Source organism: Struthio camelus, chromosome 4, assembly GCF_040807025.1.
Source record: "Struthio camelus isolate bStrCam1 chromosome 4, bStrCam1.hap1, whole genome shotgun sequence".
In the NCBI taxonomy this organism is placed as follows: domain Eukaryota; kingdom Metazoa; phylum Chordata; class Aves; order Struthioniformes; family Struthionidae; genus Struthio; species Struthio camelus.
In genome coordinates, this window is record NC_090945.1 from 83,169,804 (window position 1) to 83,182,082 (window position 12,279).

General features: G+C 39.3%; 1 long non-coding RNA gene across 10 annotated transcripts in view; it reads left to right on the forward strand.

Annotated features, from left to right (window-relative positions):
• Positions 1-3,841: 3,841 nt before the first annotated feature.
• LOC104148584 (uncharacterized) overlaps positions 3,842-12,279 on the forward strand; it is a 136,122-nt gene continuing 127,684 nt past the window's right edge. For 4 of the 10 annotated variants that reach the window (XR_011141147.1, XR_011141144.1, XR_011141145.1 and 1 more), the window contains exon 1: positions 4,053-4,317. This is a non-coding gene — a long non-coding RNA (uncharacterized lncRNA). Of the gene's footprint in view, positions 3,960-4,050; positions 4,318-12,279 lie in introns of those variants that run through there. The other 6 variants (XR_011141146.1, XR_695154.2, XR_695150.2 and 3 more) reach the window with 5 other exon arrangements.

Sequence of the window (12,279 nt, forward strand, 5' to 3'; positions counted from 1 at the left end):
ATCACAAACACTTTTAACACTTAAAAGTTGAATTTGAGGAAATCTTGAAGTGCACTCAATGCAGAACCCATTTTCATCACAGGTTTTTTTCATCTCTAATTCTTTTTTGTGTTTTTCTTTGTGGTGATGGTTACGTACCTCAAAAGAACAGCATGGAGAATGTTCCACTGCCACTAGCTGTGCTATTGTGTTTTAGGCAGGAATGGTTAGCATGAAGAACTTCATTCAGTGTAGAAAATAAATAAATTCTCACATGCATTTCAGTCCTTGTGAGAAATCATCTTTCTAGTTACAGCTGAATGACCTGAGCTACTTTTTTGTGTATCTAGATGAACCAAGGCTCCATAGGTAATCAGAAGACTGTTGCACAATTTTAGATGCTGATCTCTGAAGTCAAATGGCAAGAAGTCCAGAACTCTATTTAGTGGAAGATTTAGGTTTCAAAATATATTTTCCAGTTTGATTCAGAACAGAACTAAGATTTAGTGAATATGGTTATACACACAAACAACTCCTTGCCCTCCTAAGAGGGCTAACAGTCTGGTGTCTAGAGCCCTACTCTGAAGTGCAGAATGACTGTGTTCAGATACTTGGTCTGGTCAAATTAGATAGAAAGATGTGATCCTGGGCCTTCACCATCTCAGAGTCTCCTGGATTGTCCTATTATTAGCTTGGGCAGTTATCTTCCTTTAAAAATGAATAGCAAGAGAAACTGCATTTTGGGGTGAAAAAATTTTCACTCGGATCAATGCACTTCCTCAGAAAGTTTTCATTTGGACAAATGATTTCCAGTATTGTGCATGTGTGTGTGTGTGTGTGTGTGTAAAGGTGCCCGCTTTCTCTCTCCCTGTGTGCACGTGCTCTGCTCTCTGCTGATCCTGTGTATTGCTGACACAATACTTGAGGCTTCTGCTGGCGCAGGACAGCAGCACATCCTCCTTCAGATGCAGGCAGCACTGGGGGGAATGGCCTGACAGGCAGCAGAGAAGTGGTATGGGGCAGGGGAAAACCTAATGGACAAAAAAGGTCATGTCTAGCAGAGTCTTCTCAATGATGAGAAAGCTCACCTGGCACCACTGGGCTCTTTCTGTTCTCGCTGTGTGGTCTGTTCATGCTCTTCTCTCTAGCAACAGCTTTCTCTGCTGCCCTCCTTGCTGTGCCCTGCTCACTGCCCTATGAGACGTGCTAACAACGACAAACCTTGTGCCTTCATGAGATGTGCCTCAGCGCTTGCGACCTACTGTCCCTCTCCGTCCCCCTCCCAATTAAAACTGCAGGTATCCACCAACTGTTGTTGCAGATTCCCCACCAGGAGAGGAGAAATGCTATCACAAACAAGTCATGTAAAATGCACTTTTACTGCGCCTAATGTTTTGTTATGGCAGGTTAACTCTCATAATCAGGCCATGTTCTGAAACTTAAAGGGTTGTAGCTGATGGTGGTATGCATCACCATAATTTTATAGCGCTCCTTCCACTCTTGCTTCTAAATTGCAAAAATCCACCAAGATGTGCTGTTTCACAGCTTGGGGTTCTCAGTCACAGGAGTTAAAGTGCATATTGAAAGAGTGAGGGTTGTTGTTTTTTTTTTTTTTTTAAACTGGAAAAATGTTGTAGTTAGGGTAGAGAAGAAAAAATAAATCTGCTTTCTGGAACAAATAGCAGCTCTCATGGTTTCCAGCAATAAAATCAGGAAGAAAGGCCTAAAGACACAAACATTTAAACAAACAACTTGAAGATCTTAAAGAAGAAAAGACAGTGGGAGCTCTGAAAATCATTGCCAACTTTCCAAGAAAGCCTCCTTTGTTTGTTTGGGTTGTTTTTGTACAGGAAGGGGGTAAGGGGAGAGAAAGCATTTTAAATAAGGGCTTCCTAACCACATGGGTTGAGGTGGGAGACTATGCTTTCATAACGGTTACATGCAGAGAAATAATTATTTTAAAATTTTAAAGGAGAAGCCATACAAAAATAAATAGGGAGCAGAGAAACTAAGAGTAGTAACAACCTAACGGGAACCTCCAAAATGTCTTACATGAAACTCTGGGGAAGAGGAAATAACTAAAAATATATCAGTATGTGAAGTTGTTTCCCTACCCTAAGAAAAGTTCAAGAAGAGGAAGCTGCCCAGATCTCTTCTTATTCATGCCTTCAGTACTCCTTACTCTCTAGATAGTCAGCTATATCCACAGTTGCACGTCTCTCTCCTCTGGGCATCACAAGTCCAGGCTCCTACGGGCTATAACCTGCAATGTATTCTCCGGTGCTCCTACAATAGCCAAAAACCCCCATACAATGCTTTGTCTTGGCTGTAGACCTCCTGTATCGTGGGTTCTACTTCTCTCTCTCTCTTTCTCCTACTTACGACCCATTTGCAAGTCTATGCAAAAATTTAATCCAAAAGAAGTTCAAAAAAGGCATCTCAGTGAAATCGCTGACAGAGAAAGGGCCTGTGACAGAACTGCAAAGACTGTTACTTAAAATGTTCTTACAACGCACAAAGAAATAAGAAATAATGTTACTTCTCATATCTAAAGAAATGTCTTAAAATCTGTGTACTTTATTTAGATGCTACGCAAAATAAACTAGACTCCATTGTAATACTTTCTTTGGGAGAGTGACACCACTGATGCCTTTAATGTGCTATTGTTATCTAATATTTAGCCACAGGCTCCACTGTCAAATGCCAGCATTCTTTGTAGGAGAAAAAAAAAAAATAAAAACCCAAACTATTCATGTTAAGAATTCAAATCCCATTTCATTATTAATTGTGCTTTAATTGTCTGTCATAAATTCATTTGCCCTTTTATCTGCAGCAGTGATTCTTTGGAATTGTTATGAATGTCTGCAGGTATGAGTAATGAGTTTGACTTCAATTCGGAGATGTTAGAACAGTGTTCTTGTTACACCTTAGGTACACTGAAGGAAGTCACATTATAGTGGTAGTGGGAGGATAGAGAACCTGCATGCATTCAGCATATTGTAGCCTGGTTATTTCAAACCAGAGAACAGTTAGGTGTGGAGAAGCCTGCCAAAATAGCGACGGCATTCTAAAACAAACATATATTCTTGCCAATAAAGATGACCAGAACAGGGAGGGGGTGAAAAAAAAGAACAAAGGAGCTAGAACGTAACTACCTATAAAAAAGACAAGTCAAGTGAAGTAACAGGTCAGGTAAACTGAGAGGTCACTGTGCATAGCTGAACTCTCAGGTTGAGCCATAAATCTGAGATAGCTTAATGCGATGTGATAGAAATACACAATACAAATCTGTCAGTGTATGCTTCATAAAGCTGCATGATATTTTCTGAGCGTGGGGCCGTTGCACACTGTAGTTAAAGTACTCTTCCAAAGATAGTCCCAGAAGAGACAATGTGCTTGGAGTCCAGTCCCCCTGGCATGGGCAGTCTGGCAATAGATGTTTAAGCCCCGCAAAGTTTCATATCCCTTCTGTTACTACCCTCACACCACAAGACACAAACTCCTCCACAAAACACCCTATAACAAGTACAGATACTTGCACAAAAAGCCAAAAGCCACAGGACTGTATAGAGGGATAGAAAAATACATCTTTTCAGCTATAATGTGTAGGTAAATATAACATATAAAACAATATTCTTTTCTGATTTCTCTAATTAAAGCTTTCATCTGGAAAATTCATGTAAAGAACATGATAACATGTCCCAGGCCAGTAGTAGCACCAGCCACTGCACTTCTGTAAAACTAAGTTGTTGGCAAATTTGATACAGGTCAGTAGTTTGAGCTAGAACATCCAATGGAGTTGCGTAACTTGGCAAAAGTCTTGCTTTTTCAGTCTTCTGCATATTCAGTGTGCTTTACTCCTAGCAACTTGAACGTTCAGGCTTTGAGGGAAGATTTAGCTTTAACTTTGGATTTTCTATATCTTGCTCTGAAGTAACCTCACTTCCTTTCACCACGTCCTGCCACGTCATTTGAAAGAGGTAAGAAGTGCCTTTTGTACACCTCAGGGTTTTGTTCACATGAGAGCCACTATATACCTGGCTCCATTTGCAGGAAGGAGGGTGAAGAACTTCCCATTGCACTTGCTGCTACAGAGCTGGCTGCATTGCCCAGTCCCTGCGCAGACTTGAGTACTGAGCCGGTGTAGTATTGCTGTCCATCACCAAGGAAACGGAGGGCTGGGGAGAGACACTTTTATTCCCCAGCTGCTTTCTGCTGCACAGGGGAACATGAAGCGATGCTGCCTGGGAAGCAGAGGAGTCCTCTCTCCAGGGCACTGAGCTGGGATTTTCACGTTCTTTCACTGCCGTTGTTTCCGAGGTGTTGTGTGACCTTGGGGTGAGTCATTTCCCCCTCTCTCTCTTCTGCCACTTCTAATTTTTAACTTACTCAGGAGACCTGCTTACTGCATTTTTTTGATACTATATTTTTAAAAGGTTCAAAATGCTGAAATTTTACAACATACTGAAGTTTTTCTGCTACAGCTTCTTGCAAAGTGAAAAGGAAGGGAAAGTAATAAACTCTCTACTCTAATATCTATTATGGACGTCTTAAAAAAGCATTCCAGTGTTCTCAGGGAATGAATAGATTATCTAAATGCCAGAAGAATTCAAAGAAAGAACAAAACAGTATCCTGCTACAAGATTTATCTTTCTTGCAACAGAAAGTAGTGAAAAAGTTCTGAATTTCTTTGTGCATCTGCATGTGTCGGGAAGGACCACTATGATATTCAATTTCACGAGATTTATGGGTCTTGTTTGATTTTCTCTTAAACTGAGAGGGTCAGTATGACACTGATAAAGAGTCCCAGGCAGAGTTTTTGGCTCCAAAGACATCTTTTCTGGTGTGTTGCACAGCTTCTGCTTTTAGCCCACCCACCCACCTGCCAGGCACCCTGCCACACATTCAAATAAACAGCACTTTTTGAAATTTCACACCTCAAAGTGATGAGAGAAGCTTCTCTCTTGGCAATAGCAGAGCAATGAATTCATGCCTGTACATTGCTGAATGGTAGGAGGACAGAAAAAACACAGAAGCACAAATAAAGAAGCAGCAAGGAATCCCCTTCAGATGCTAATCTATTGTTCCAAGCCTAGGAGGAAAGCAAGAGAAGTCAGACAGGATAGGATGAGGCCAAAATCTCCTACTTCTGAGTGATCTCTGGCTGTGCCACGGATTATTTCTGGTGTTGTATCTCACCTTTTAAAATCTTAGTTTTCCACCCAGAAGATGGAGATGCCATTCATATCAAAGGGATGCGAAGGGGATTAATTAGTGCTCAAAAGAGCATGTGAGAGTGCCAAATAGTTGGAATAATGGAAGAATGATTATAATATTGTAGACGTTTTGGATTAGCTCTTCTAATTCTGCCCTTTCCCCTTTCTAATTCTCCTCAAAGTTGAACTGCATGTGTGGGGACTCCATTTTCAAATGTGTCTTCTAATTATAATTGCTTCTATTTTCAGATATCCATTGCTTTTACAGGGTTATGAATATCTACAGGCCTCACTGACTTCAAATGTGTTGGCATTGAGTACCTGTGGTAATTGGCAGCCTTGAAAGTGTTTAATGGCATCTAGACTATTATAGATTTAAAGATTTGTTCAAGGAAACATAGAAGACAATGTTACTACAGAGCAGGAAAGACAATCCAGAACCCAGACTCCCTGATTTAGTCACAGAGAATTATGTTTTTTTAAGTATTTCTAGTGATACAGCATGTTTTGCATTTTATTTAAAGGAGAAGTAGCATATTTTCATTGCCAGCAGTAAAACTTTTCAAATGAAAAAGAAGCCATGAACGCATTTCCTTTTCCCCAACAAAAACTCACTTCATTTAATGCAAGGCTTGCTTACATAACCTAACTTTCACATACCACTGATATCAGACTCTATTCTTTAGTAATTACTGGATGTGCACACAGTCATTAAGCATTAGTGCTTTTTCGTCTCTGAAGGTTTGAAATGTCCACGTCTAGCATAAGCAGTGTTCTTCGCTTTTGATTTGTTTAAACTCAGAGCGTTTTGCACTCAGAGCAAGTGCAATCATTTAAACAAAGTGCTTTTTCTCAGCAATGTCTTGCAGTCGCTAGTAATGACAGCTTCAGAAATGTGCACTATCTAGAGCACTTATGATGGCAGCAGCTCACATCAGCATCCCGTGGTCAGTCACATTTGCTCGCATTATGCTCTCTTCAGCCTTCCCTTACATCATTTCCTCATGGGAGCTACAGGCGAGATCAGCTGTAAGTCACCCACCAGCAGCTGAAAGCTGTTCATCTCCATCAGAAACTCTGTCCTACTTAACCTTTGTGTGTCTGGAGAGCTGGAGAATGGGAAGCAAGGATTCACAGCGTGAAAAATGGGTTTTCATGTATTTGTGCAAATGAACTTGAGTTACATTGATTTATTTGTGGTTTTTCTTCTTTACATTGTGACAAGTTTCCCTCATGTGCAATATGTCATTTTGTCACTTTTCTTCTGTCAGATTCATTTGCCTTCATTCCCGTCACTGCGCGTTTTTTGCAACTGATTTTAGGGGATCAAATTAGAGAGTAAAGCACTACTCAGTGTAAGTAAGAGGGGATGAATGACCCCTGTACGTGCTCGCTCATTTGAATCCTGCATCATTTCATCTGTGTATAGAAAGCCTCAGGGACAGTACTGTAAGCCTCAGTGCTGTCTCTGCCAGCTGCAGATTTTCCAACTTCAAACAGATTTGTAGCAATCAGCAGTTCCCAGTTCCCAGAGGGACACAGCAACATGTTCCTGAATCGTTGTTAGTTTTCTCGTCTGAGAGCTTTCCCCAAAAAACACCAGGGCAAGACCTCATGCAATTCAAGAACTGCCTCTGTCCTCACGTGCCAGCTTTGAGCCTGCCCTATGTCTGTCAGCCTGTCATCACAACTGCCCAGTATGTTGAGGCCTCTCTGAAAAGTAAGACCAAAAAGAACAGAAGTAAAGCATAGGGAGAAGAAAAAAAAAAAAAAAAAGGAACCATCCCCTCCAAAAAGTGATGTTCCAGAATTTTAATGCAAGAGAAGCCTAGATATTCCAAAAGCTTTAAAACAGACTTGACTACATTCTTTCCATCTTGCAGAAACAGCATGTTTGTTGAAAAGTTGTTGATTTAAAAAAACCTTCTGAGGAGAAAAATGTTTTTTGAAATTATTGATTTTTGCAATGTAGCCTATATTTTAGTGCAAATTAACTATTTACAGGGCTAATTTATTACACTGAAAATACATTAAATTGCAAACATATAAGGATGTGAGAAAAATATAATTCTGCACAGCTTCAATTTTCAGGAAAATTATTTCCTTATGTTTGTACCTGTTATGCTTAGAAATGTTGAACAATGGGAATATATAAATTCTGACATAATTTTGGAGTTACAATGTCATAACCAGAAACCAGGGCTGACAAGTTATGTAATGCAGAAATAGGAGCAATTGAAGTCAGCCTAAATCTGATTCTTATACGATATTATGATTATCCATCTAGTATAAATAAAAATAACATTTCTGAATTGTTCTTTTTTAATAGTCCCAGTCTCTGCATAATGAGACAACAAGCGTATTCAAGAAGAAATAATAAAACCCCCAAAGTAGCTGAATGTAAAAGGGAAAAGTAGATACTATCTGTTGCAGGTATTTAAAGCCAGAAGCATTAGCTGGAGCTTGATTTGACTTGTAGATAAAACGACAATCAGGGAGTCTAAAATATGCAGATGCACACAGAAAAAATCACAGATACGCTACGGGAATGTCATTTAAGCCCTTTCCACTTCAGGCTTTTCAGCTAATTAATCACCATTGCAATTCAGCAAAAATCACATCCAAAATACAATCACTGCTAAGAGAGCCCTGAGACCATGAAGATTATGACTCCAGATGCAGATGACCCCACTGCTTATGATGGTGGGCAGAATCGAATAAAAGGCACAAACTCAGAGAAGAAATTGTGTGAAATTGAAGAGCTTAGCTTAACCTTAAAATATAGTAACTTGGTGGACTGTACTTTTACCCAAGAAGTGACGGTCCTGAGCTAAAATGAGTCTTTAGTCCGAGAGGTTTCAAACACATCTATCCCAGCTTACAAAAGAAGACAATAATCTCCAGTTGACATATATGGATAATATATGGGGTCATATAAGAATATTATGGGTTGGACGTTTACCGTCCTACTATTCTGAAGCTGCTACAATTTATAGCCAAGAATGAAGAAATCAGGGGGCCAGGAAAGCTATCCACATAAAAAGGAGGTGACTGCAAACTTTTGTTGACTGAGCAGAGAGAAGGGCAATTCTGGGTTCTCCTCTCTCTGTATTTAAGGGTCCTCGCATTTAATCTCGGTGAATTTAATTTCAGTGAGATTAATTTTGTTTTGATACTTATGGAATGGAATAATTCCCAAACAATCCTCAAATGGCATGTTTATCTTTTATTTTGTGTTCTTCTTTTTCTGTGCAGTGTGTGTAACGGGAGTAGCATAATTATTTTTCCCGCTTGCCATTCTCAAGTGGTTGGGACAACTCTATTTTTTAATGATTTCTCCGGCTGTCAGTATATCCATTTATTTAACATTTCTTACGCTGAAAGAAACTAATATTGTATGAGACTCAATGCTGTGGCAGGTCACCAGTGTGACATTGTTATATCAGATTGCAATATGATATTAAACTGCTTTTCTTTAATCATGTTCTATCTTCCAGCAGGAAAATACTCTCATTGTCTTTGTGTTTCCACCTACAGCAGGCTCAAAATGCGTCAGCTTAACACTAATCTAAAACTACATATAAATATAATGCCTCATTTTAGAACTACAAGGTAACAAATCAGATTTTTGGCCAGAAAGATGGCTATAAGAAATACACAGAATAAATTAAGTCAATGACGTCATTGTGGACTTATTTCTGGCACAGATTCATTGCAACACTTCGATATGAGCATAATTAATAGAAGCATTGTGCAATAGAGCAGGACAAATACAGAGGAGAAAAGTATTTGGAATATTTATGCAAATGAAAGACTGACCAGTTTGTTGCTGAGGGGGTCTCTGACTTGGTTTTGTACAAGAACATTCAGGTGAATGCACTGATATTTATCACAATACTAGCAGAAAACCAAAGCTTCTCAAATACCTTAAGCCTGAATAGCCACAATGGGACTGCTCTCACAGCCATTTTGGAAAGCTCTCTTTTCAAAAACGTCACTTTCCTAGTGTATTATATCCTGCTATAGCCATGTTTCGTCCTTGCATGTGATTAGATTTAGTGGATCAATGCAAATGATTTTGGGACACCCAGAGATCATGTCCTTTTTGCATCCTGGGGTTGTCAAAGGGGGAACAGAGGGAAATACGATGGTAATCTGAGAATAATGTTTTCAGTCACTCGCTCACGCTCCTGATGCTAGCGTCTGGGAACCTTCAAAGACTCAAGGCTTGATTCAATATGCCATAAATAGCTGTGTCATAGCTTTTGAGGAAATTTGAAAAAGAATGGGTTTGCTTAGTCTAGAAATATGCAATATAAAGATGGCGATAGATGCTACACAGGTAGGCCATAGATAATCTGCTGTTTGCCTCAAGGAAGATAAGTCTAGATATCAGTAAAAAAAAAAAATCTTCCTACTAAAGATAATTTAGTGTTGGAGCAGGAAAGAAGATGGACTCTTTACCACTATACATTTCAAAGATGTGGTTAGACCAGACTTTGTCAGGGATAGTCATAACATTCAGTTTTTCCTCAGAGCATCGGGTTTATGGCTGTGATTGGATTCTACAGCAAGATACAGCATTTTCCACGTAGGTTTTTAATGTATAGGAGATGCAAATGGATTCAGAAGGGTGTGGGAGCATGGCTTTAAAGCTGATCCAAGATTGACAGTGTAACATAATTCCCTTTCAGTTGTGCCGTGCTTGTGCCAGTTCTGAATGGCCCTTGGAGCAAATATTGCACAGAAAGCTTCTGTCATCCAGTTTATTATAGCTGGACGATAACTTGGTGGATGCTAAATCTTAAGAACAAGAATTGATGCAGTTACAAATGGTTGACTGTAAGCATGAGTTTGTCAGTTTGAAATTAAAATTGAAAGTATGTGGGTTGTTTTCAAAAAGAATGTGATTTATCCTGGTCACTTTATCAGAAATGAAGATATGTCCACTGATAAAAAGGGATATATTTAACAATTTAAGGAGCTTCCTCAAAGTCTGCTCTTGTTGTAAGAGCTTTGTTTGTTATTTACTAAACAAGCAAGCCTATTGCACAGTGATTATGAAATAGAAGTAAATATTTATCTCCACCCACCAACTTCATAGCTGTGTAGGAAAATATATGTGAATATAATTCAAAATGTACTATTCAATTTATCTAAATATTTACAATAGTACTCATGATTCATAATGATTCAGAAGAAAAAAGTAATCAAGAAAGCTAAAGCTATAAAATGACTAGTTTCCTACTTTATTCCCTTACTTCTTTCCTCCCCCTCCCTTTTGTATGGCAAAAGATAATGGAAAATGAATCCCACTAAGTCAGCACTAAGAGATGCTATATATGTAAACAATGGCACTTGTCTGTTTTGTCACCCTAATAAGCCAGAGGGCAGAGAAACACCTCCAGGATGCTAGAGATCTGGAAGAGAAAAGAGGGGAGCAAAGGTTAAAGTGTATGGTCCATATGTCATTTGGCTCGTAAATCACCAAAACAATAGGAGGGTAGCATTTGTCCAGCCATTTTTTTTTTGAAGACAGTCTCTTACTTCGAAACTGTTCTTACTGAGGAAAGCACTTACTTCTGCTTTATCTTCAATAAACTATTTATGTCCTCCTCTAAGGCCTCATCATATGTAGTCATAAGGTATCCACTGCTGTCAGTAGCTGCTACTAGCTGTGGGTGTGGGATGCCCTTCTGGTGACTGCTTGACTCTCACACTGAGCTTGATCTGAAGGATGACACCCAAGATAGAAGGAAGTTGACAGTGCACGAGGTCTGAGGATGCTAGCAAGAGAAAACATTCAAAATTGCAGACGAAAAAATTGAGAGAACAGCTCTTTTTCTGTTTTTAGATACCACCACCAAGTTCTGTGCTCATTATATTATATGCTAAGAGGTAGGCACTAAACCCACTGTCATAGCGTAAACTCAAGTTTGAACTCAGTTTGACAGGCCCCCTGCAGTAGCCATCATTTACAATAAACGTGAGGTCCTTTTTACTACTTTAGAGATGCAGTAACTGTTGAATAGCTAACCTCACACAAAGTCATCTATTGGCAGACCATTAGAAATGATACAGCGTCAACTTGAGATAATGAGAAGATGCCAGAGATGCAGTGCTCTCTGAGATGCCCAGGGAGAACCAGAGAGAGAGTGTAATGAACTGAAAGCATTTAGCAAAACTTCTCCACAATTTGCCTGTCCTGAATAGATAGATTTTAGGTTCTTTGGAAACCATCACTTACAAAGCCTCTTGCAAAGTAGTGGTTTGGCTGTGATGCAACTGAGGTAAGTTAACGTGAATCAATCACCTTGAAGTGTCTGGGCAAATGTTCACTCTGCTGATAGTCACCCTGTATCATTTTTCAGTAATGCAGGTCATAATAAAATCATCAAAATATTAAACTCACGTTTAATACATGTGGTAAACAACCACATGTAGCTGTTTTGCTGTCTGTTATTGATCGTTCTCTCAACAGGAGTCACTCTGCATAGATAGTCACCCCAATTGAAAGTGAGCTCAGGAGGTCTTTAGTCCATTCTCCTGATCAGAGCAGGACAGCTGTCAGATCAGACCAGGTTTCTCAGGGCTTTGTCCAGTCAGGTCTTGAAAACCTCCCAGGAGAGAGTTTAGCCATATTCAAGCTCTTAGTCTGTTGTATATGTGAAATAAAATGTGTTCATTTAAATTATGGCAGTTTAAGTTAGCATGTTTTACCTTGTATTTGCAATGGGGTAATAGCATGTAATGACCAATGATTGTAGTTCAGCTGATAAATGGTACTGCACAAGCCATAATGACCTGACCGCTTGTGAATACTTCTAGATGGACTTACCTGTACAAACAGCATTTAATAGAACAGACTGTTGATCTAGCTTGGAGCTTCTAGGGGCTATTGGAAAAATAAGATGTGAACACTACAATAATTGGATTAAAGAACTAAGCATCCTGTATGCTGGAATCAGGTTCTTACTCAGTGACCTTTATAAATTTAGTTCAATCGTACTTGAAGTACAGTTGCAGAGTAACTTTTTAACATTACATATTCAGTATAAAGTGTATTGGTGTGCATGCATGATTA